The sequence below is a fragment of the Lissotriton helveticus genome, chromosome 9 (assembly GCF_964261635.1).
Source record: "Lissotriton helveticus chromosome 9, aLisHel1.1, whole genome shotgun sequence".
In the NCBI taxonomy this organism is placed as follows: domain Eukaryota; kingdom Metazoa; phylum Chordata; class Amphibia; order Caudata; family Salamandridae; genus Lissotriton; species Lissotriton helveticus.
In genome coordinates, this window is record NC_136070.1 from 1,018,785,894 (window position 1) to 1,018,808,431 (window position 22,538).

Consider the following 22,538-nt stretch of genomic DNA (forward strand, 5'->3'; position numbering starts at 1 on the left):
CAAGCACATAGAGCAATGCTACTGCATAATACACAGAGCTCACAGGATCTGGTCAATTAGATCAGTCTTACAGGATCAGTCAACAGTAATGACAATATGAGAAGTTGTAGCTGTACTATGGATTAGATGAGGAAATATCTCCATGTAAGGTATGCAATAGTATCCATGGAAGTAAGAGTCCTGGGGAACAAAGGCTCCAAAATCAGAAATAAGGGTCTCATTAGGATGACGGGCGGACTTTGCCCGCCCGCCATCCTGTTGAAATTCGGGACCGCCCGCCCTTAGGGCGGGGTTCCCGTGGCGGGTATTAGGATGTGCCCGCCACAGTGGCGTGCACATCCTGCATTTATAGCATTGTGGCGGGCGGTGCTCTCTGCACCGCCAGCCACAATGCTATACATGCATCAATACATTTGCATAAACAAAGCAGCAGGCACCGCGCGGTGCCTGCTGCTATGTTCATGCAAATGAAGGGGGTACCACACGTACCCCCCGTGTGCAGACCCAACCTCTCCTTCACTCTGGGGGCCCGCAGGGGGCCCCCAGAGTGAAGACCGCATGCCTTTCCGTGGCGGGCCCATCATAATATGGCTGGCGGTGTCTATGAGACACCGCCACCATATTAATCCTTTTCTGCCCCAGCCGCAAGGCGACCGGGGTGGAAAAGCGGTGGACGGTCTTACCGTCCGCCGCGGTCCCCCCCGCCATTCTAATATGGCGTAGGGGAATTCAGGAGAGGATGTCGGGCGGATTGCCCCCGCCAGGCCGGCGGTGGCTACCGCCAGCCTGGCGGGGGCAATCCGCCCGACATCCTAATGGGCCCCTAAGTGTCCAAAACCTAGCATGAATTATTGGTCAATTAGCAGCTTCAAATATAATTCTGAAGCGCATTCCTTGTGTTAAGAACTTTAGCCAGGGCCGGACTGGCCATAGCGGGCACCGGGCAATCCCCCGGTGCGTCACATGGGTGGGGGCCGTTTTTGGGCCCCTGGGGGCCGTTTTTGTTACAGGGCCTTTTTTAGCAGCATAGCTGCAAAAACGTCCCTGTACCAAAATCGGCCAAAAACCTGCCCCGGCAAAGAGCTCAGCGGCACCTCCACCCCCCCCCCCCAGTGGGGAGGGGGGCCGGCCAAGCACTTTGCCAGGGCCGGTTGTGGTTCCCAGTCCAGCCCTGACTTCAGCTTACCCAAGCAGAGTCATTTCAACATGACATACAACATTTTCATTTGAAAAATATATTCAGTTCCCCAAACATTTGTCCTTGTTTTCATAAAAAAAGAACATTGTTCTTAAATGGCAGAGTTTTATTGTTTGTAAATACATTTTTATCCCGAACAACTTGTGATTTTCCCTACTCTCTCACACACTTTAGCCACATTTGGCCAAGATGCTCCATTCTCTCACTCTCACACATGCACCACAGACACCCCACTGATAGTCAGTATGAAAATTGAATATATTACCTAACGCATCAGGGTAAAACCACCATAGTTAGTAGAGTGAGTTCAACGATCTTGACTTGGGAATGTTCTTTCCATCTATATACAGTTTGGACAGAACACCTAATGTTAATGGCGGATCTGAAATGCAAGTCATCTGTGAAAAACGTGGGAAACGCTGGTTCGTCTTGGGCCATCCCAAAATAAAAAGGAACAACTAAATGGGCCAACCTACTCGTTTTATTCAAACCTACTTACAATGTCAAACTCCTTCAGGAAAAAACTCAGAATATAATCATGGACTGCTTAAAAAATTTCAACAGTAGCATTATACATTTGACTAATTTATACAATACATAGACATCAATGACTAAGATGGGCACATATTACTCCTGACTATTATGGAACAGTGACTATAGCTTCGTCTTCTCTCTCTAGTAAAACATGGCATGTTCTTTAGAGTTTTAAGCGCATTAGAAGGATTGACACATTTGGTAAGTTCTAAGAGTGCCAGCTAGAGACAGGTATTTAGCTGGCGGGTCTGCAAGTAAGGAGCACATTTTTAAAGCAAATGGAATCTTCAAATGGAAGGCTATTGGTGGAGTAGGACTTGTAGGAAAACAGTTTCTATGCCTCACTCAGCACTCAAAATGTACTCTTAATATTGTTAAACTGGGCACTTCACATGTATAGTCTTAAAAGGGAACATATTTGATGACAGCTGCTTCTATTTCTGCTAACATGTGAAGTAAATGAAAAATAGACATGCTTTTTTATGCAGTCATAAACAGACATGGCAACGCATATACCTGAACCAGAGCATTAAACCTACACTGCAGAGGGTCAGTATCAATGGAGCATTGAAAAGTGTCCTGATCAATTGCAGATACTTGCACTGACAGGAGAATATCAGGTGAACATAGATGTTTCCTACGCTATTTATATTGTGTCTATCTGATACATTCAGATGACAGTGACAGATAGAAACCTTTGTATACCAATATACTCCCAGCAGCCCAAAGAATTAACTTCTTTCTTAACTAACTCCCTTCTTATACCTCTTCCAATGCAGCACACATAAAAAGAGCAAAAACGAGGAGAAATTTGGCGCATTCACAGGTTTAGGAAACCTGGTACATCTGGAAATGCTTCAGATTCCATGTGTGTTGCATAGGAACTCCCACGGAACACCCCTTTCACGCAGAATAATGTGTGAAAGGGGCCCATATTTACAAGGCCATGAAAAGCCATGCAGGGTGGCTTTACATGACCTGCAAATATGTGCTGGTACACTGCACCTCTCTAGTGTCACTAAAGTGACACTCTAGCAGCATAAAAGTGCAAAAGGGGCATTGCAAATATGGACCTAGATATTTTGTTCCACTTACATGTAACAGTACTAAAATCTAGTTTAGATGAAAAACCTCACAACAGTAGTTGCTGACATTAATCTAATTCACTTATGCCAAACCTTCAGTCCAGCAGGGTTTTTAAGCAAGTCTCACTGTTGACCACTTATTTAATGTATCAACTTGTGTAGCCAGTGGGATGCTTCAGAGCAAGAAAATGAGAGAAATGGAGTCTGATTTCACTTCTCAGTATGCAATGTTCATCTATCACTGCCCCTGAGTCAGTGCAGTGGTCCAGGTGAAGGAACATCTCTACAGTTCAGTTCTCAAAGGTTTACTTTTACTAATGATGGGTATGTAATGTCTTTTTTCTTGACTCACACTGAATCGACTTTGAAATGATGAAAGATTGACTCAAACCTGCCGGAGCAGCATGTGCATTGAGGTTTACACCTAGATCTGAGCAACAGGTGCTTAACTCACTAAGCTATCTTACCTCGTAGTAATGCAATGTTTTTCTTCTATATTTAAAACAAAGTATCCATTAGCAACAGAATTGGAATAACTATGAAGCAATGACCTGACTTGTATTAACCAATTAGATAACCTACCTAGTTTAAAATGGGTTGTGATAATGCCAAGATCAGACTTTTACTTTCAACCTTTCATGGTCAATAAACTGCTTATCCTTCTATGGGATAAGAGAAAGCCGGTTGTTTCTGGCACCAAGAAACATCAAAATACTTGTGATAGATAAAACAAATGTTTTCATTGATGCATACCAACGTTTTCGCAGCCTCCGAGGTGCCTTTTTGAGTAGGTCGTAAGAAATCCGAAGTGCTTTCCCCCACATGCATCATCCCGGCCGTTTGCGAATTCCAAATTGCGAAAAATAGCGAATCGCAATTTGGAATTCGCAAAAGGGGATGCATGAATATTTTCTCATAATATTAGCGATTCTGTAAAAATCGCATTTTTTACCGAATCGCAAATATTATGCGAATTCTAATTTGCTAATTCGCATTTCCCATTGATTCCTATGGGCCAAAAGGCCCATAGGAATCAATGGGAATTGCGAATTTGCAAATTAGAATTTGCATAATGTTCATGCATTCCATGGGTGCAGGGGGGGTCCAAAGGACCCCCCCCTGCACCCCTGAAATGTATTTGTAAGTGGATGTTTCACACACACATGTCCTAAGGACATGTGTGTCTGTAACATGACAGTTTTAAAAATGCATTTTTTAACGTTTTTGAAGATTTTCGCAAATTAACATGAGGGTCAACCTCGTGTTATTTTGCACTCCCTATTTCATGATTCCTATTTTTTTAAAAATTGATGCATTGCATTTAAGGAATCGCACAAATGCGATTCCTTAAATGCATTTGCATTTTTTAGAAATGCAAAAAAATGCGAATTATGAAAAAAGTTTGATGCATCCCAAAAATGGTTTTTGCATTCGCAAACGGCCGATTTTTCCGATTCGCACCGTTTGCGAATGCAAAAACCAATGATGCATGTGCCCGTCTCTTTCTTGAATTTCTACCCTGGCCAGGGCCTGATTTAAAAAGAATTAATCATGAGGCAATGTAAGGCATTTTTATTGTTTGACATGATACATTTTGCGCACTGTTGCCGAAATTTCCTTTGCTGCACTTGCTGCCAATGCTTAATTTCTAACGTAATAATAATGAATGGGGTGGCTGGGGTGCTCTCAGACATTCAGGCGTCCATTCACATACACATTATGCACACTAGTGCAGCCGTAGCTGGCACAGGTAAATGTGGTGAGGCGGGGCAAGGGTGGGGCGTTGTGAGAGCAGGGGAAGTCGACAGACAACGGAACAGGTGTAATTAAATAAATAAATATCACCTATTTAGTTGTCTGTAGGCTTCCCTCCGCCGCGCACTGCCTCGCCCCACTGCGCTTACCTGTGCTGGCACCGCTGCACTAGTGAAAGTGTGAGCTGAGCGGCACAGCTACTGCCTGATGCATGCGTATTGGCACTGCAATAAGTCGAGCCCTCTTTCACTGTCAACATGACATTGCCGTTTTACATGTAAACAAATAATTATTTTGCTTATTTTATTTTCATGTAAAAGCTGTAAAACTTCCAGGAATTTGTTTGCAGAGTGAGGAAGAATATTTTGCGAGTTTGTCACCCTAGAGCCCCTATGGATGAGCTGTCTCTGAGAATGTTGGGCTTTGGAGGGGCCAGATGTTCTTTTCCCACTGCAACGTAAGCAACTGTATGGAAAAAGTTATACTTTGGATGGTTCTAATTTACAATTCACACTTCAACCTGCGCAACATTAGGGAAAGTGTTGGACTTTGGAGGAGTCAGATTTACTATTCTCACTCCAAGCTGAGCAACAGTAAGGAACCTGATCCACTTTCGAGTGGTAAGATTTTTTCTTCACCCTCCAACATAAGCATCATTAGGAAAAGTGTTGGATTTTCGAGGACTGAGAACATTTGATTCCCCTCCAGCATAAAAAAGAGCAGGAAAAATATTACACATTAAAAAGTTTACATTTTATTTTCCCCATCCTTAATAGATACAAATAAATTACATGTATGTGTGATAAAAACAAATATAGTTCCTTAAACAAATTCAAAATATTTTAACATTATATAATTTATGGAAATTATAAAAAAATAAAAACATGAAATAAACATAGCGTAGCACACATAAAATAATATTACAACTTACATTAATTAGTGCATTAAAAAACACTTAAAATACTCCCAAACATGTTCCCCTAAAATTCCAGCAAACACAAAAACAAATTAAGTAATACCAATGCATATTATTTAAAACTAGAATACAACTAAATTTAGCAAACTCTTAAATACGAACCATCCCTGGCTGGTGAACGCATACCGACCCTCCTCTTCGCGGATGATACGCTTTTAATCTCCAAAACCCCAATGGGACTCCAGAAACTCCTGGATAATTTCCAATCATTTTGTACTGACCGAGGCCTAGTAATAAACATCAATAAAACAAAATACCTGGTCCTCAATTCTCCAAAACAGCATGTGCGTTCCCCTACCCTAAACACTGAGCATTTGGAAAGGGTAAAAGTTTTTGACTACCTTGGGATACGCCTTTCAGACAAAATGGATTGGACGCCTCATCTAGACAAAATGCTGCTAAGCCATAAAAGGATCACAGGTGCCCTTTTGAGGGAGCAACGTTCTAGCTCAACACGACCAATAGGAACAGTTCTTGAGATCTATACAGCCAAAGGTGTCAGCTCTGCCCTTTATGGAGCGGAACTTTGGGGCTTTTCATCTACCGAAGCGCTGCAAAGGTCTGAGAACAACTTTTGCAGACAAATAATGTCCCTTCCACAAAGCACCCCACTACTTCCTTTGTTTATGGACCTTGGCTGTACCCAGATTGGAGAAATTGCGAAATTCCGTCCACTACTACTATGGGCCCGTATTTGGCGGGTAGAAGAACTCAGCAGATATGCAAAAGGTCTTAAAGAAATCATGGCATCACCGCACTGGGGCAGAATCAAATGGTTAAAAGACATGAAAATCTTACTGATTAAATTGGGCCTACTTGAGTCTTGGTTAAGTAGAACCTCACCACCAAAGCAAATACTCAAAAAGCTCTATCGGGATTGGATTTGCTCCCAAAGACATTCCAGCATGTCTCTTGGCAAGCTAACAGAGGACTTCCTGATGTTTAAAGACTACCCCAGGCGCGAACCCTATCTGGACATAATTGGGAAACCCTTTGCCCGGACTTTGTATTTTAGATTTAGAACGGGTACTTTGCCACTAAACACTTTTACTAAAAGATGGAAATCCTGTTTAGGTAAATCTGATTTATGTCCATCGTGCCTAGTCAACCCAGAGTCATTAGCGCATTTTCTGTTTGTTTGCAAGGAATATGCTAATCCAAGAAGGGTGTGGTTGAAAAACCTATGCCGTCAGCTGGGAACTAGGAGCCATGATGTGGCAATTAGGATTCTTGTTTCGGACAGTTATGTACCCTATGTGTGTGCCCTAGCCAAATTTTTATCTTGGGCTTGGGCTATCCGAGCCAAAAAGCTAAAACAATCTGTTTAATTCTTTTTAGAAAAAAATACTCTAGCAATGTTTTAACTTTTCATTATTTTAAAATTAACTGGCTATGCAATACTGAGCAACTAATTCTAGAAACTTTTTGCTTGGACCAGAGATACAGAATTCTTCTTTTTAAAAGTAAAACTTAAATTGTAATTTTTTATGCTGTTCTGCTTTTATGATAATGAATTTTTATCGAAATAAAGCTTTTTGACTTTGACTTTGAAATACATTAAAATGTATTAATATCCAAATGATTAAATACAGTTAAATAATTAATACAGTCATCCAATTAATCAATTAACAGGTACAAAATATTACTGTATTGTTAAAATTATCTATTACATGACAGGCAAATCATTGACATAATTATTGACCTAATTCTGAAAAAAAAAATTGAAAAATCAATTAAAATGTAAATGGTGTAAACCCCCGATTCAGATGGGGTCTTACCGACCTATCACTTTGATCAATGTTGACTCAAAACTTTATTTCAAATTAATAGCTAATCGCATCTCACCAATCATCCATAAAATCATCTCAAAGGTTCAACAAGGCTTTGTCCCCGGGAGGGAAACCACAAATCATATTCGGCGAGAGATCAGTCTATTTGATAACAAGAGGTCAGGAGACCCTATGGCATTAGTACTTCTCGACGCAGAGAAGACGTTCGATAGGGTCTCCTGGCCATTCCTGTGGCTCGCAATGTCCCGGGTAGGATTCAAGCAAGGGTTCATACAGGCTCTCCAGAAATTATACATTGACCCTCGAGCTGTGGTCATGGTTAACGGTAGTCTCTCTAAAGAACTGGCAATATCAAGAGGAACTCGACAGGGGTGTCCGTGCTCGCCGTTGCTGTTTGCAATTTACATCGACCCCTTCATCCCTCAATTGGAATGCAAGGGGGGCATAGTTCCTATCTCGACACAAGGATACCTGCCAAAAACCCTTGCCTATGCCGATGATATTGCCATAGTGACCGCTGACCCAAACCTGGCTATGCCTACCATCGAAGCAGAGGCAGAAGATTTTGGGAAAGTTGCAGGGTATGCACTGAATCAAATGAAAACACAAATAATCTTGAATGACAAGTGTGATATGACAGACACTCGCGTAATGGAAAAGGCCAAGTATCTAGGTATCTGTATCACCTCTAAATTAGGGAATCTAGTTGATATAAATATGAAACCTACATTAGATACAATGCAGAAAGATCTTCGCCGCATTGATAAATTTACATCTGTCCCTGATAGGCCGGGTGAATGCCTTAAAAATGGTGTATTTTCCCAAATTTCTTTATATCTTCAGATCAATAAATTTAGAAATATCAGACCAATGGTTTAAAGTGATGGAACGTACCTTCTCGAATTTTATTTGGGCATACTCCCAACTAAGCATGGGCGGATTTTGCGGATCCACGATTCACGAATTTGCGGATTCACGGATCGTGGATCCGCAAAATCCGCGGATTTTGCGGATCGGCGGATTTGGGGGCGGGGCTTCCTCGAGTGTGTGGGCGGGGCCAAACGGACGGGGCTTCCATGCGAGCGCACATGCCTCTTGTGTGTATAAAAGGTCAGAGACCGATCAGAGCAGCAGATTAAGAGACAGAAGCTCCTGGTCACAGGAACAGCACGGGGATTGCGCTCGTGAAAGTCAAAGATGCAAATGCCTCTGGCCAGCATCACAGCGGATTTTCGATGGTATATTTGGGAAGAAGGCACACCTGCCCAGCCCCCACAATGCTCACGATTGTTTTTGGGCTGACGAATGAGTCACTGAATTTAAGCTTCAACTAGGGCACATGCTTTATTGATATCCGCAAGTGTTTCCTGTTGAGGTATATTTTTTGTGCCAGGACCGTCGTGCCAGAATGAACCCTGCCCCTCATATTTATTCGAGAAGACACCTCCACCCTGCCCCTCATATTTATTCGAGAAGACACCTCCGTTTTTCACCATTGTAAATAATTTACGATGGCGCCGGCAAGCTGCCGGCGCCATCCTGCAAAAGTTACTTAATTAGCTTCAACAGGAAGCTCCAACTGATAAAATAAAGCAGGCGCTCGAGCCCCTGCTTTATCTTATCTATTAGAGCTTCCTGTTGAAGCTAATTAAGTAACTATTTGAGGATGGCGCTGGCAGCTTGCCGGCGCCATCGTAAATTAGGCTGGCTTGAACTTTTGACCGCAAAATCCGCTCCGATCGCGGATTGCGGATTTTCGGTAAATTCGCGAGAGTTCGCGGACCGCGAATTTACCGAAAATCCGCAAAATCCGCGATCGGAGCGGATTTTGCGCTCATGCTTACTCCCAACCCCGGTGAGCATATAAACTATTGACGATTCCTAAAGAGAAAGGGGGACTAGCCCTCCCAAATCTAAGGGCGTATTACAGGGCTTCGGTATTGTTATACAGTCACGAGCTTTCCCAGCTTGACGGGACGGAGACCGCCCCGGTCAATGATGGTCCCTCTATCTACCAGTTAAGCTTGGGTTATAAAAGTACTGGTTTTCTCTGGAGATATCTCTACGACAGTTATCACAAAAAAGTAAGACTAAAAACATTAATGGGTAGCTTTAAGGTGTGGAAAAATGTGAGAAAATTGTTGGCTATAGGGCGTTTGTCATTCTACTCACCTCTCTTAAAAAACCCAGCTCTTCCTGAAATATTTAGTGATATGTGTATAAACAGGTGGAATGCCGCCGGAATTCCCATATTGGATGTTTTTTCTCAACAGAAAGGTTACTCTCCTTTGAGGAATTAAGAGAACAATATCACTTAGAATGGAGAGATTTGTTCAAGTACCCCCAAATAGGAGATTTTTTACTACAACATACCAGGGGAAATACAACATTTGATAAAATAGACATAGCTGAGATACTTATCACCTCCAAGAAAAGATTCAGGATTGGAGGGATGTATTCTCTCTTGTTAAAGCAATTTCCGGATGACCTAGAGAAAACGGTACAAAAGTGCCAGAATAAAATAACTATTACAATGGAAAAATTTGAATATGCTTACGGCCTGTCACAAACTGTACTTATGTCGACTAAATTGCAGACGCAGTTTTACAAAATTTGTTTTTCATGTATTATACTCCGGATAGAATTGCTAAATGGGGGAGTGGGAAGGGCACGTGTTGTTTTAGATGTATGCTACCTAATGCCAACTGTATTCATATTTTTTCCTCATGTGTAGGTCTAACGTCTTTAAAATCTAGTATTCAAATTTTTTTGACCTTAGTGTTAAAAACAGAGATAACTTTATCCAATGAAATGATTGTTTTGGGGGTTTCAAACTCCACAGACCCAATAATCGGATATGAATTCATTTTTATTGCAATGGCAGTATTAAGGATCTGTATAGCTTCAGCCTGGCTAGACCCCATTGCTCCTTCATTCCAACAGTGGTTCTCCAGACTGTTAGCAATTTTTAATTTAGAAATGGCTATACACAAAACAAAAGGCAAGAAGCGCCGGATAAAGGGACAAAAGATATGGTCTCCTCTAATTGAGTGGTAGTATGCTCTACTAAGTAATGGGAAATTTGAATTTTAAACTTAGAATATGGATCAGATAAGAACAATGGTCTGTAACATATAGTAATTACAGTTAAGCCGGTAAATGATGTAATTTCGGTAATTTATTGATGGATAGTATTTTCCAATGATGTATATATATATATTTTTTTACCCCCTTTTGGGGATTATTGGCATATTTCTGTCCTCCTATGCTTTTTTTTTTCTTCTTATGTTTCTCTTCCCTTTCCTTTCTTCTTATCCTTTGACTTGTCTGACGGGGGGGGTGGATAATAACTGTTGTAAAATCAAATAAACATATTAATTAAAAAAAATGTAAATGGTAAAAATACTTCCCACTGTATTCCCCTACAAACCCAACATCCTGTCCCCCAAACCTTGACATAGAATAAAATAAAACTCAATTTCACACGCGTAACATAAAAATGATGAAGTTTAACGCAAAAACTAATAAAATTCAATTATTGTAAAATGATTTTAGGTAAAAAAAAATGTTTTAATAATATATAAAAAGACCTAGCAAATAAAATATTCTTACCTCCTATATATTTTGTCTCATGATCCTATAGACATCGCAATATTTTTGACACAATATGTGTGTCTTGCCTTAACACTAATAATCTTTCCAGGTATTTACACCTATGCTACATACAGCTTAGCATAGGTGGAGGTCTACAACAAGTGGGACAATTAGGATGTTACACAATGCAGGTGAATTCATCAAAAATCGCCTTCATCTTCATGGGGGCCATCCAGCCTAATAACACTGTATGCCTGGTAATTGGAAAGCTAATCCCCAGAAGTGCACATTGGGAATTACTTTCAGAAACACCAGAGAGTGCTTAAAGTGCTTGGAGGACCTCTGTGTCAGGGCAAACATCAAAGACCAAGACCTTCTGGGAAAGTTCCCCAGGCTTCACTCGAGGTACTGATGACCCACCCCACTGAAAATGTGAGTCCTGTAGAAGACCCCTCCCGTCCTCCATGCTCAGTTGGATTTACTTCAGCAGCCGGGCAGAAGGGAGTACTCTCCTGTCAATTTACCCAATGTTTCTTGTTTCTTTATATGCCAAGTGTTGCTGTGCAATGTCCTGTTATGGTCCACGGAAAGTAGTTAGTGTAGTCGTTGGTCCAGATGCTATGCAAAACGGAGTCAAACTTGCATTGAAGGAACAAATGTCATGTGATGGCAACTGTAAATAGTTTTCATATTTCATGTAACTTCCATGTCCTTATATGTGTGTCCAATCAAGATACACTTTGAGGGAGAGGAATGTCCTCTCAACCGACCTTCTGCATGGGGTTATGTAAAATACGCCCTTGCATCTACACGTCATGTCACGTAGTGTGAAAAATATTATTATATCTCAAGCAAGCATCCAGTGCATGAAGTGAAAACACTGTGCAAGTCATGGCATTTTTCAGTGCAATCACATATGCCTCAAGTTCTACCCTGTGGAAAGTCCTACAAGCAGCTAGGCTTACCAGATGCATATTTAGGATCAAGCGGGTCTCTGAGCTGGGTCGGTGTTTGCATGTGCAACCATGCGGGAATGTCTTAATGACATGGCTTGAGTGAGGCCATTTCTCAATAGAGTTGTATGTGATCAGTGCATGACAATTGGCAATCATATAACTAATTTAATACAGGGAGAAGTAAAATGTGCTTCTTGGTTGGCTTTGTTAGCCCACCATAGAATGGTGTTTATGTAGTTAAGTTCTGCATATTCAAAGTCGAGGTTCTGCAACCTGCCACTTCAAGCCTCTCTCCATACCATGTCAAAGTAGTGTTGGCCAACCCTTAGTACTAGGACAGAGAAGCACAACTGAGCTGAAAAAGGCATATTTTTGAAGCCTGTAGCTATGGGGAAAATAAATCTCACTTGAAGCAGACTACTTATTTTAGACAACCATGTAAAGTAGCCGGGCAACTACAAGAAGACAAAAAGTATTCTCCAAACAATTTAATTTTACCTAAATATACACCTTAAACTAACAGTATGGGGAGAAAGATAGTAGGATTTATTTTTTCCATGTGCAGCAAAGAAAAGAGGAAGAGTAGCTGGCAAGAATTTATTTATTGGCCAGTACTTTGGGAATTCTAGGGGCTAAAGTTGCAGTTTTTTAAAAATAATTCCTTGTCCATGAGGGGTGTTGTGTTGCCAGTTCACCCAAATGTTATGTGGGTACCAAGTAGTAATGAAATAAACAAAGATATATTAGTAAGCCTCCCTTTCTTAATGTAGATATGAAGGGAGGGAGAAACTAATTATGCTACTAATTACAAATGCAGCCAGCCAGGTCTGAAGTCTGAAGATGAGGGGCAGTGAAAAGTCTCGGACTTGTCATGAGTGATGTAATATGTGAGGTCATAAGCAGTGCTTGATATAGTAATAACCTATAATAAAAAACTATTGCTGGCATATCTCAGTGTCTCAGTGTTTTTTATGGTAACTTGTGTCTTGTCCCAACATAGACATAACAACACACACTCAAACACTCACACACATATTACACAGTGGCGTTGGCCTCTGAGTAGTTATAGCTCGGGCAATGTTGCTATAGGAAATAGATTAATTGCTTTGCTAATAACTTTGGCAACGTTTGTCAAATCTTCAACACATTTCCTCCCAAAAAAAGTGAATCCACCTCATCTCCTTCCTGAAAAGATTTGGGATGATCCATCTAGCGAGGGCAGAGAAAAATTAGGGGGTCACAAAACACAAATTTCCTCACACAGTTTCCATTGGGAATTTTGAACAGAACTATAATCAAATCAGCTGAATGGAATTACACCAAATTTAGCAGAAAGCCTGATCTCTACCTAGCATACTTTTTGTAATGTAATGTAAATCTGTTCAGTAGTTTTAGAGAAATGAAGGTTATAAATATTTAGGTTTCTGGACTTTTGTTGCCTAGCTATGCTCTGATTGGCCACCTGACTAGTCATTCCGGATTGGTTGATCACAACCCGAACAATATCTTGTGGCAGACATTACAAGAACCAAGGACATGGCCATTGTATCCTGAAATTGAATTAACCCCTCCCATGCTCATGACGAGCTGAGCTCGTCATGAGCCGTGGAACTTTCACACGCGGGGCTAATTCCCCTGCTGTGCTGAGCGTTCCATTAAACAGGCGTGCACCGAGAACCGTGGCTCATGACGAGCTGAGCTCGTCATGAGCACCGGGGCGCTGGGCGCGCCCCTCCTCCCCCCAGCACAGCAGGGGAATGTGCCCCGCAGCCAAGGGGTTAAACAAATATGTAAGGGGGCAAGGTGAGCATACCCTGACATCAAAGGGACCCCACCTATTTTGGCTGGCTATGACATGGACAACAGGGAAACATCCATTACAACGCAGTCATTACAATGACCAACCTTTACAATGCAACTGTTACAACGCAACTGCCTTTTCATCGCATTCCATTAAAACATATGCCATTACAAGGCATGTCACTACAACTCATTCCATTTCAACGTATACCATTACAATGCATGCCATTACAACTCATTATAAGGTAAGTGATAGAGATTTTTTTTAGTTTTAGGGTGGGTATAGGTTTTGGGGTACATGGGAATGGGAATTTTTACCCCTACACTATCCAACACTTACCCTACTGTTGCACTCACTGGAGTGGGAATAGTAATTGTTACCCCTACATTATCCAACCCTTACCCTACAGTTGCCCTAAAAGTATTATACGTTGTAATGGTATGCATTGTAATGGAATGCATTGTAATGGTAGTTTTTTAAAATGAGTTGTAAGGGCATGCGTTGTAAAATCATGCAATGTAATGATAGTTGCCATGTGAAGACTGTGTTGTAAAAGCATGCCTTGTAATTGCTTGCATTGTAACATCACATATTCTGGACAACATGTTGTGTCAGCCTTACAAGAGTCTAAGACATGATGCCAATTTAAATGCATTGTAGTGAATGACAGGTTTTAATGGTCACACAAAGAAGCACATACAATGTGAGAAAACATATTTTAATCAAATTCTAAATCATTTGTTGGTGATACCATACGAAATGTAGGTGTTTTCTAAGGTGATTGTAATCTGTGTAAAATGCTGATCCTCTGCTGGGATTTGAAGACCATGTTTGAGAGAAAACTGTTTTCTGTCATGATTTCTTTTTAGAAATATTGAAAGGTATAACAGAATACAAATGAGAGCATTTTTGTTTATTTCATACTATTTTCCTCTTCCATGTGAGAATAAAGATTGTCAGGCTGAGTGAAACATGTGCATCCAACAACAGCAGCAGTCTTTCAGTTGATTCCCTGGTGTTCTACTGCAACCCACTAGAGGGTTCAGAAGGTTCTGATGACAACTAAAGCATTAACATTCTTACTTGTGACAAACGTATGGCAGACCTGAAACCATCTTAATTAATCAACGCTTTAAACCTTTAAATGTTTTCTTCAGAAATTAACAAAATTAGGGTGTTTGTTTTGCAATATAAATTATGGTTAGTATGATAGAATGCAAAATTAGGACACATTTTCTATGAGTTCTCAAATATCTTCCTCATCCATTTCATTAAAGCATTCTGGCATGCAGACTGAAAAGTTTACTTTATACACCAGTATCAGCCTGCCAGTTTACTCCCTGTATACCAACTGCAGTTTTACAACAGTGTTCTTATGAACAACCAGAGTGCTAAAATTCTGAGTTTAAGACAAAGGTTTGGCATACCTGAATGCATCTTGATAGTACTGAAGCAGCAAAACTGAAAGCATTTCCTACAGAGGATACTGCAGTAAATGGGAAATATGGGAGCTGATAACAAAAAGGCTTGCAAGATGTCCGGCAGAGAAAAAGAACCCAGGTGTAGCCCAAATATAGTCCAAAGGCAGAATTGTCAAAACGCTTAAGTAGCTCGTGCAACAAACCAATTGATAAATTGGATAAAAAAACATAGAAATAGCAACAAGTTTAAAATTCCTTTGCCGCTATTTGTGAACTCATAAAATGTGTCCTCTTTTAGGTTTTTAGAGCTCTAACCATAGTTTCTAGGAGGAAAAGACCCCTCACATTTTGTTCATTTCTAAAGGAAATTAATCATTTTTTACAGTTTTGATTCCATCAAGATAAAGTCTGTGGTGTCACACTTTTGTAATACATACACAGTGTTAGTGCACTAGTTGTTCATTAGAACACTGGGGAGAAGAAGGGGGTGGGTGCATGGACTGGGACAATTGATGAGGGTAGGAGCAGGTGCAAAAGAAGCAAGTTGACCATGCAAGGCAGGCGAAAGGGGCATTGGTAGCACAACAACCCACATGAGGCAGGTGGGAGGAGCAGCAGAAGAAATGTGGACTGTGGATGGGGGTAGAGGGTTGGGGCTGCACATTAACCATGAAGGACAGAGAGAGGCTGTGGCAGCACAATAGACCTTCGACGGCAGGAGGAATGGGGTAAGGAAACATGACTTAGCAGATAGGGATGATGTTTGCACGGTGCAGAAACTTGTGCAAATTCAGAATTCGCCTTGGTGTGGATCTTTGTCTCAAAATGAGGCTTACATTTACAATTTAACAGCATAGCAATACCATTGAAGCCTATTTTGCCCCACAAGAAAGACAGAGAGTAATAGATATGCAAACCATGAAGGTTTATTATCAGACTAGTCTTAAATAAATTATCATTTGGTTACAGTGTAAGTCAGTTAAAACCCGTCAGACCAGCAATGCAAAGTTAAGTTATTTAAAGATATTGTAAGCAAATCATAAAAGATGTGGGGCATATTACCAACAAGTAGCGATAATTATCGCTAAATAAGCTTAGCGATGACTTTTTTATCGCTGCCTATCGCTGGATATGTTAGCGGAGAAAACATGCTATTAGCAACGTTTTTCTCCATTGTGCTAAAATATCCAGCGATAGCGGCGAAATGCGTGAATATCGCTAAGAATACAGCGATATTCACGCATTAGCGACGAAATGCTCTTAGCCATGTTATCCACCTCCCATTGGATAACATGGCTAAGAACTGGTCTGAGCAGGTGTTGGTTTTTGGCGATAGCGGCAATATTTCCATCGCCTGCCTTGCTAATAGGCGATAGCGGCGTTAGCGGCTGCTTTCAGACGCTAACAGGTTGGGTACGCCCACTTTGCATGTCATTAGCGATAAATATCGCTGACATGCCAAGCGGGCCCCAAACCGCTTGCTATCGCCTAAAAGCTGTCGCTAACATCAGTTAGCGACAGCTTGATAATAGAGCGATAGAATTATCGCCGCTAAACCGGCGATAATTGCCTATCGCCACCCTTGGTAATATGCCCCTTGGTTCCCCTAAGCGGAAATGCCCTATGCTAAGCTAATTTCAGAAGTGGAATCAGGGACATGGCAGCAGATGTCAGCAAAATATATATCCTCTAAGCGAGAAAAAATAGAAGGTTCCGAGCAGGACAAGAAAAAATGTGCTCACTTGAGAGATTAACTCTATGTGCAGGAAAAAAGCGTGAAGTCTGAAGGGAGGCGGAGGGGCATATACTTCCAAAGGTGGACAGGAGTAGAGTGACTGTCAAACACACACACAATGAAAACATAAGATTTAACAAAAAGTAATATAGCCTTTGGTTCCCAAGAGACAGTAACCAAGCCATTTAGTAATAAATATATGAGTCTTCTTTCTTAGGAATCACACAAAGAACAGCTGCACAGCCTTGAAGATATTACTTCCTGGCTGGTCAAACGTCCCGAGCACAGATGTACAACACTAATTAGAAAGCTACAGTGAAACTATAAAAAACAAGTTCTCATGCAGATTAAAACTGAAACAATTATTAATTCAAACTATGGTAGCTGACTTGGCTCCTGAAATGAGAACAGAGAGTGAGATAACATTTTAATAGCCAAAGGCAGAGTCTAGAAGTCAGTGAACATTTCCATTCTGAGATCTACATGAGCTATGGCTAACTTAACGAGAATGTACTCTAACTCTGGTTAATTAGTAATGTATAAATCAATCTTTAGGGTCAATGCAGTTATTAAATCACCCTCAAATGTGAGCAAGCTAAGATTATATGTAGGGTGCGATAATATGTAGCAAAATAAAAAAAATGATGACAATTAAGTCACCACAAGAACTTGAACAATGAAGTGCAGGAGGGAAGTAGAAAGGACAGGAAGATGACCATAAATGGAACATGGAAAATACATGCAAATATTTTAGAGCAGACAAGTGGGAGATTTTTAAACAATTGTCAGGAGAATGTATTTTCCTCACTCACATATTGAAGAAGAGACAATCTGGATGAATCACGTCTATTGCTATGTATGGTGACAGACAATCAGAATTTAATTTTGGGCAATTTAATAACACAGCCAAACAAAACAGAGTTCTAAACTCTATTTTTGTTTGCAGTATGTAAACCTGCCACTGTTGAAGCCTGTCATATGTTCTAATACCCCCTCCAAGAGTTAAGAACAAAGCATTAACCTTTGAAATGTCTGACTATGGTGAGCAGGCTGACATTGGCATGGGCAGCACAATAGACTATGGAGGACAGGAGGGTGGGGCAAGGACATGCACATGAGAAAGAATGGAAGGGGAATGGGGCAGCAAGTTGACTGCAAAGAGCAGATGGGAGGGGCCAGGGGTACATAGAGGGAAAACAGAGGGCAGGCCAAAGGGGGAGAGTGGTAGAAAGCTGACGATGAAGGGCATGTAGGAAGGACCAAGTGCATGCAAATGGAGACCAGAAGGCAGACAGGAGGTGGCCAGAAGCAGCAAGTTGACCACAGAAGGCAGCGGTGGGTGAAGGGAAACACACATGGTAAATTGATGGCATGCAGGGGCAGAAGGAGTAAGCAGATCAGGGTGGGCTGTCTGCAGTAGGTTGGCTAGCAGGAAAGCGTGGGCCTGTTCACCCCCCCTGATGTGAATGGCTTAAGGCTGTGTGTGTTGGAGGTGTTGCCTGAGTATGTTAAAAACAAAGGTTTTGTAAATGTTATAGTAAAGTTTGGTAATATGGTCTTCCATAATATTAAAAAAACTTCAGAAGTTCACACAAAACCAAAGGTTAAAGTGACATTATATTTAGAAATGGTAGTAAGATCACATACATTAAAAAAACCTAAATGTTCACTGAAAATAAACAAACGTCCACAGACACTTCCTGGGCAAGATGGCGGTCTGTCCTTAGACCGTGCTGCAGGCGTTTCACCCGAGCTCCGAGCTGATACCTGAGAGATGCTACCACTCACCCATATTAACAGCCCGTAATGAAGATTCTCATAGAATGCTGACTGTACGAAATAATCTGGGCTCATAAGAGTGCGGCGAAGTAAAAATGCTACTGAGTATCTGTGAGTGTGTACCGTTAGAAGCCTTACCTCGCTATATACGCTGATCGGGTGGGCGGTGTTTAAAATACTCACCGCTCCGCCATCCGCGCTCCACCACTTGCCGCACTCGCTGATTCAGCGGGGGGCGCAGCAGCCGTGCATCGCAACTCAACCGGAGCCAGAACTGCACTTGTTGTCTCTCCTGGAGTTTCCCCTGACACTGTAGCCATGCCTCCAAAGACAACCTTGTCAGTTTCGGCTGCTGCGGCATGAGCCAGGGCAGCCAAGGCGGCGAGAGCCCTCCGTGATGAAGCACAACGTCAGCGGAGAGATGAAACCTGTAATGTGGGCGGGCCAGGTAACGCGCTGACCTCCGTGTTGAAGGCAAAGGGAAAGAAGCAGGTAGCTGCTCTCGCTGACTGCTCTCCGAGGCAGAAAGTGTTGGCCTCAAGGCGAAAGTTGAATAAAGATGGCTCGCTTCTATCGGCCGCCGCTGGCAGCTCAGCAATGGATCTACTATTAAAAAGTCAGGGTGCCCCAAGTAAAGCACAATTAACAGCGTCTCCCTCATCGATCCAGAGTGCAGACAATATAGTAGATACGGCGAATACTGTAAATACTGCAGCGGCGCTATTCAATGGACTGAATTCGCTTGAGCAGCAAAGGACCGGATCCCAGACAGGCGAGGCCACCCCCTCTGTTGGAACTGTAAGTACCTCTGTTGCTGAAGAGACTTATGAAAATATTGAGGGGGTGACAATACGTAGCAGCATATTGGGGCGCAACATATTTCCGCCACTCCCGTTGCTGGAGCTGGAGCTGGAGTAGGAGGTGGAGCTGGCGATGGTATAGCGGGGATAGAAGTGGACCAAATGGCTGATTTGAGCGTCTCTAACCTTGCTAATTTATCCCTAAACGAGGGATCAAATCAATCTACACTTGGGATTCAGGGGGTTACACCAGTTTCTGTTCTATCTACAACCCCAATGACTGTCCCTCTGGTTTTAGTAGTGCCCGATAAGGCTAGAGCTAGAGCCCCTGCAGTGATTAGCATATCCTCTCAAGATCAAAGACCTGTGTCTACAGTTAATGATCCCATCCCTGAGGGAGAGAAGGAAATAAGCGATTTTTACTCTTTTTCTGACGAAACTAGGGCAGACGGAGAGTGGTCAGATGAGACGGAGTCTGTCGAAGAGTCTCTTTCTCGTGCTTCTGACTTAAGTAGTGTGGATGATGGTACTAAAATTAACACCGTTAGATCTAAAATGACTTCATCATCCAGATACAAACAGCGTGGCAAGGTGGGCCCTACTGGGGAATACTCTATGTCTAATCAGCTAGCCCATTCTTTTCAAGGGGATGATAATACTGCAGGTTCTGAGCTTCCCCCAACAGCGGTGGATTCAATCTTACAGGCCATTGCTGCTCATAGGGAGGAGACATTCCACGACAGTAAGAGATCCCAAGCTGCTCTTCGTAAAGTACAAGGGGTGGTCAGAAACCTCTCTAAGACGTGTAGCTCATTCGGAGAAAGAGTGACGGAAATTGAGACAAGAGCCCTCACGAACGAAAATGAGGTGGCGGCGAACTCGGAAAAGATTAAACTACAGGAGGCAGAACTAGCTGATGTTCGCTGGAAGCTCGAAGATTTCGAGAATCGCCAACGTAGGAACAATCTGCTTATACTGGGAATTCCGGAGAAAGCTGAGGGGGAAAAATGCGTGCTTTTGTTGTGAAAATGTTTCAGGAGTCATTGCCGGAGTTGACAAATTGGAATTGGGACGCTGAAATACAGCGAGCTCATCGGGTGCCTTTTAATCTACCATCGAAACCTGGGGCTTATCCGCGTGCTACATTGGTGTACTTTGGGAATTTTCATTTAAGACAGACTGTCGCGGAAAAAGCCAGACCTGATCATAAGCTCTCGTTTAAGGAATTTTCCTACTTTACCCGACCAGACTTTTGCCATGCAACGGTCGAAAGACGATGGCGACTTCGCTCACTTATTAAGCCATTTCAAGATAAAAGAGCCCAGGCCTATTTGAACAATCCCGCAAGCCTGGAAGTCATAGTTGGTGGTCAGACGAAATGTTTTCTTTCAGAAATTAAAGCAAAAGCTTTTCTGGATGAGTTAAAATAAGGAAAGTGAAAACTTTGTGGGTAATTTAGCCCACCTGGTCTTATGTATTCCTTGTGCCTTGGGTTTAATAATTATGTGCAATATAGCAACAAGGTTGATGGCTGAAGGTTGTAATTGGGGGGGTACCTGGTTGGGGGGTGTGGAGGGTCTAATTAAGCTATTATGTTTAATAGGTTTGGTGGACCATTATATTGATTTTGATAGCCTATACTGATTCTCATTGGTTAACGTTTAAGGATAGGTATTTCTCTGGTGGCTCATTTTTCTTATTGTATTATTTTACATGTTTTAAGGCGGTAGCTCGGGTGTCGCACTGCATCCCATGACCCAGACTCTTATGGAGTCTGTATGCCTTGCTTTTTTGGGGGGGGAATGGGGGTGGTGGGTGGTGGAAGGGGAGTGGGGGGGAAAAACAAAAAAGAACCAGTTCTATGTACAGGAGTCATATTGTTGTCTACTCCTACCCCTTTTCAAGATACTAGCATAGCTAAATTATGTCCACAGAGATCCAAGATGTGGCATAAGATTAAACAATATGTCAAAGAGATTACTTGGTTAACACTCATCACTAAGCAATGGGAAGGATGAATATCCAAACTTGGAATGTTGGGGGCCTACTGACTCCGGATAAGCGGCATCGGTTGAGCGAACTGATTAGCCTTAATCCTGTGGATGTTTTACATTGTTGAGAAATCACAACATTTTCAACTCCATAATTTCTACATAAATTGTGAACATAACCCTTGATTATTTTCTATGAATTTCCTTTTCCTCTTGATTCACAGCACACTTCTTTAATCACTCACTATTGTGCACGCTCCTTTGGGCAACCGTCTTAAATTAATACATTGCTCTCTCTTTTGGGTGGCTATGTGTTTGTAGTGATATTGTTTATTTTAGAGTAACTTAGCTCATTCATGTTTTGGGAGCGTATCCAGTGGGACGCTAATGAATATTTAAATGGCTAAATATGTACTGATTTAATCAGTGTATTAAGTACTAGGTTCTGGACCACTGTTCATTCTTTACGTACTATACCCAGGTCCGCACCTTTTGGGTTACCCCCCCCCCCCTTTACTATTTTAAATTTGTATGGCAGCAAGGCAAGATCAGGAGATCTCATAAATTTCTTTTGCTGCCGCAGCATAGGGGCGGCCTTGCTATTCCCAACACTCTTCTATACTACTGGGCTACATGCCTTCAACATATGGCTCCACTGATCTGCCCCACAGTCAATCTAGCTGACATAGACACTTGTTTAATCCCTTCAATTTAGAAGCTCGTACTCGGGCATACAGCAAACGGCCTCTTTTTGAGGCAAACAGAATCAAACTATTACAAAAAAAGTAATAAATTCGGAACTATAACTAGTGCCTGGAAAGTCTGGTCCAAAGTTACCAAGCACATGAACATTGGTAAAATTAATAGGTATACACTGCTTTGGCATTCAAAAGATACAACGGGCCTTGAGTTTGATGTTATATCTAGGAAGTGGGAATTGTTGGGTATAAAAACAGTGAATGATTTCCTGCTGAGGGAGTTTGCAACTACTTTTGATGACCTGAAATTGAAATACCAACTGTGTAATGGTGACTGTCTAAAATTTGTTCAGGTATTTGCTGTGCTTAAAGCAAAAGAATACGCTATTTGTTTGTCAAGAATTGATATTATTGAGGCAATGAAA